The sequence below is a fragment of the Nothoprocta perdicaria genome, unplaced genomic scaffold, assembly GCF_003342845.1.
Source record: "Nothoprocta perdicaria isolate Ctin4 unplaced genomic scaffold, notPer1 scaffold_13, whole genome shotgun sequence".
Classification (NCBI taxonomy): domain Eukaryota; kingdom Metazoa; phylum Chordata; class Aves; order Tinamiformes; family Tinamidae; genus Nothoprocta; species Nothoprocta perdicaria.
In genome coordinates, this window is record NW_020454427.1 from 4933837 (window position 1) to 4938358 (window position 4522).

The window sequence follows — 4522 nt, forward strand, 5'->3', positions numbered from 1 at the left end:
TTCTCTTCTCTTCTCTTCTCTTCTCTTCTCTTCTCTTCTCTTCTCTTCTCTTCTCTTCTCTTCTCTTCTCTTCTCTTCTCTTCTCTTCTCTTCTCCTATTCCCCAGGTCACAGCCAAATGATAAAGGCCAAATGCTGAACTGGCTGCTTTCTGGCAAGCAGGACTCTGGCTTTTGTAGCATCCTCCTCAATGACTCTCAGGAGGAATGAGGGCATCTCAGGGGTTTCCTGAGAACCGAATGCTCTGGGAAAATGCTGGGACTGTTTTAGGCAGGGACAGAATAGCACTTGGCAACATACACTTCCACCGAGGATCGCTCCACCACGGAGGCTTCCTCCCAGGAGACCCACAGCACGGCTAGAGGGGATGTAGTGTGCCCCTAGATGCCCCTGGCCGAGGCATCTCTGACAGGTGGGTCAGGAAGAGAGAAGAAAGCAGATTTCTTAGCAAAGTGATGGGGTAGAAGTACCTTTGCAGAGCTGGTGCTTAGGGAACCAGGTGCCTGTATTTTTGTTTTGTATAGGCCGAACTTCAGGAATGTCTGCCTGCAGCATTTACTCTTTATTATTGCAAGGAAAACAAATGTCAGGACAGTTTATCCAAAATTCTCTAAATGTACAATTATAGCTTCCATATTATAATCTCCATATTATATGAGTTTAGAATTTCTATATTTAATTGAAGTATTTGAATTCATAATATTTTTGTTGCATTTTACAAGGGTTCACAAAATCATGCAAGAAAATATTGCTATTCAAAATAACTTCGCTTCTCTTAGATATTCTGGCTTTTGATATTTTCTTTTCTTGGCAAAGTATCTAGTTTTTGTTGGATAAGCCCTTTACTGGAATGATTCCGGATATGTTTGCATGTCAGCTCATTTATTTCTTTCGTATTTAAGTGATTTTTTGAACTATCATCCTTAATTTTGTATTAGTGGAAAAGCTTACTTTTTATTTTTTTTAATATGAAAAAGAGGACAAAGAAGGGAGAGAAGGGAACTAGATGAGAGAAACAAAAAGATAACAAGAAATATTCCTCGTACATGAAATTTATAACAAATAAATAAATAAATACCACAAAGTTAAGAAAATATTCTTCTAGAACAGAAGCTCTGCATATTCCACAAATGGTTAAACATTCATTTGAAATTAAACTTGAAAGATTCCCAAAGATATCTCTTTAAAAGTGAACTTTTTTTTATCTTGCTAATATAAAATCTATAAAATTTAGTAAGACAAGAGAGCTCTCCACTTGTTTGCCTGGGTTTTAAGTGAGTTAATTTACAGGATACTGTTTGGAAGGACTTGTTGTTTTTCCTAGTTTGTTGCTTATTAACACCTGAGCATTTTTTTTACTGTGCATGGTAATATGTCAGTGTGACTTTATGTTAATGTGACCATCAAAAGCTAAGTTTTGGTGATAGGATAAGGTAAGTGGAAGAAATGATTAGCAGATGCACAGCTAAATACAAAATACAGTAATCTTTTCTACTGTTTGTAACATATTGCCAATATCAAATCTGGAAAAGATTCAGAAAAACACAATCAAAACCCTTGGGCTTATTTAAACAGAAATATGTCTTGTGGATTTAGCTCAGTAGGAACCCAAGGTCTGTGTAACTTAGAACTTAGTGTAATTTTCCAGTTGTTAAATGATAAGTGGTTCTCCCTCTAGAGTGACCTTCGATAGGTTTTGATATGGCAGTAACTTTAGGTATAAAACATATAATAAACTGTATGCCATGTCATTTCGATAAAATAAAATATTAACAATTTACAGTGACTTTCATCATAATCTCATTTGTTCTATCATTCAGTAAATTAATAATTCTTCAATAGATTATGTTCAACATACAATACAGTATATTAGTATTAACATGAGAAAGCAAATTATGGAGTAGAAGGCTGGATCTTTTCATAACTTTGCAAAGTTTGGCATTTGCCAAATTCTGCACCATTTTATGCTGTTGATACATATTTAAGGATTTAGGATCTGTAATCTGAACATATTAATAGATACGCAGAAGATTCTTTTTCTGGCAGATATTTTTTGAGCCTGCTACACAATATGTTTTTTTTTTTCCCCCAGGAATTTACAGCTGTCATATCACTCAAGCAAATGGGGAAGTATTACTATGAGATATCCTGTCAATATATCAAGAAAACAATAAAAAATTTATTTTGTTACCTCATTTTGTAAAATACATTAACTATTTCTTTGAATGCTATGAGCCTTATGAGACTTTTCCTTTTACACTTTCTCCTCCCTGTCCCTTTTTCTTTTTCTTTGCATTTAAAGGGGCACTTTGAGACATAGACTTTTTTCATGCCTATTCTTACTGGCAGTTATGGGTGAAGCAGTTACCTTATCTGTGTTTACTTTTTAAAAATCTGTATAACTTGAAGCATTCCTAGTTTTTAAAAAGAAAATAAAAAATAGCTATGCTTCAGATGTCTTCTGTCACTGTCACCCTTTCTTGAGTGCAGCCTCAGATATAGAAGCAAGTCTAAGACAACATTTTGCTAAAATTAGTCTTCTTGGGAGGGTGCAAATAAGAACAGAATGGGCGCTCTTATTCATCAGAAGGAATAATAAAAAGCATCAGAGTATTGTTGGGAGGGAGTATAGCAAACTGTCTTCCAAGTTGTATTTACAAAAAAAAAAAAAGGGGGAAAAAGTTAACTAGTGCTAAGAATAGAAAATATGTTTCTGTTACTGATGCTAGATGATACATTGTGTAAAGCAGCTGCAAGTCTTCATTTCTCTGACCAATCCTGCATAGTTTTTCACCCTAAACTACTCCTTCCCTTTTAATGGAGGATCCCATTTATTAATTAAGAATCAAATTCTGCAGTACACTGAACTCAGTCAAGTGACTTCAAATGGGAGGCTTGAAGTGGGTCAGCACTTACCAAGGACTGTGCTTCACTTTTCAGGCCTGAATGTTGAATAAAATGTTGAATAAATGACATTTTTTGTCCTCTTTGAATAAGTGTGCAACTACTACATATATTCTGTGAATGAAAATTTTGAAGAGGGCTGCATCACTATGATATTATATTATCATCTTTGACAACTATATCTTTTTAATAGCAATTTTTTCTTAATCCTTTCTATAGCCATAGATCAGAACCTCACCTTTCAGTCGTTGTATGCTGGGAGTCAGAGCAACTTCCCCTTGTTACCTTATGACTGAGAGGTGGTAGACAGTCAAAACTCCTGCTCTCTGTCATTCAACACTAAAGAGGAGAAGGAGAGATGGATTTTTCCCCCATAGTCCCTGCTCTGCAGTGACTCAATCCATGCCGCCATTCACACAACCCTCCTGGAGGCCCAGGCCTTCAGTGGCCAAGTCTGGCTCCAAAGCACTAAGTGCCAAGTGGAAATATCCCTCATTCAGGATACCTGAACTGAGCCTTGACTCACATGCTAGGGGAGACCAGAGATGAAGAACAGCCAACTGAACTAGCAGTGTAGAGTTTTAAAGTGTAAATGTCCTATGTACTCTGCCCCATAGCTCAGAGGAGGACCAGCATCCATCTCCTCACACTGTTCCTTAGCACTGCTAACTCTTGCTGGTCTGAGGGCATTTTCACAGCGAGCTAGGCAAGACTTGGCAGCAGCTTCAGTGGGAAATGACCCTTGCAAGCTGGAGTGACAGTGACAGTCGGAGCTGCTTCTGGATGATCTTCCCCACTTCCYGATTTCTGAGAGAGGAGCTGGCTCCCACATGGCCCTGCCAGATCCACCCCCATCCCCATATGTGCGTGTCGGTCCCTGCGGACAGCAAAACCAGCACAGCTCATGGACTCTAACTATTAATGTGCTGCAACACTTCTGGCTTCCATACTGGGCATGGGAAAGGCTGCCCTGAACAGGCTGATGTGTTGGAAGGGTGCCTAGCAATACAGAATGTCTTAAACTTTTGTTAGGTTTTTTATTCTATTTTTTCATCATTCTTGGGTTTTTGGCAAATTTATGTGTACTCCAATGGTAGATTTTTCCCACAAAGCTGGAGATATATATATTTAAAAAAAAAAAAAAAAAAAAGTGTGTAATGGGTAGGAACTATACCTAGTCTACTTTTCAAAGGAAGTCTGTTTTTCTCTCCACAAAGCAGTGAGCATGACTTAATGATGATCTTTTTCAAGAAAAAGTGCTAACCTGGTTCTATTTTAAATAGTCTGACTTCTATGAGTCTATGATTCTTATAGTAAGAGAATATATGGGAGATGAGTGTATGTGTAGGGGTGTATGTGAAACAGTGAGAGAGGGAGGCACAAGGGTAGAGGTCTAAGGCATTAATTTGGTGCTCAGAAGTTTTGGGGAGAGGAGATGAGAACCTCACCTGAGCAGCAAGTTGCAACATGACCTCTGCTTCTGTTGGAGATCAAAGAATTTGCACAGAAGAGATGCTATAAATGTCCCTAAATCAGGAAAAGCCACAGTCTGCAGTCACAGAGCAGAAAGTTCTTACACAAATAAAAGGAGAGTTGACCAGCTTGAACTTGAGGCTTAG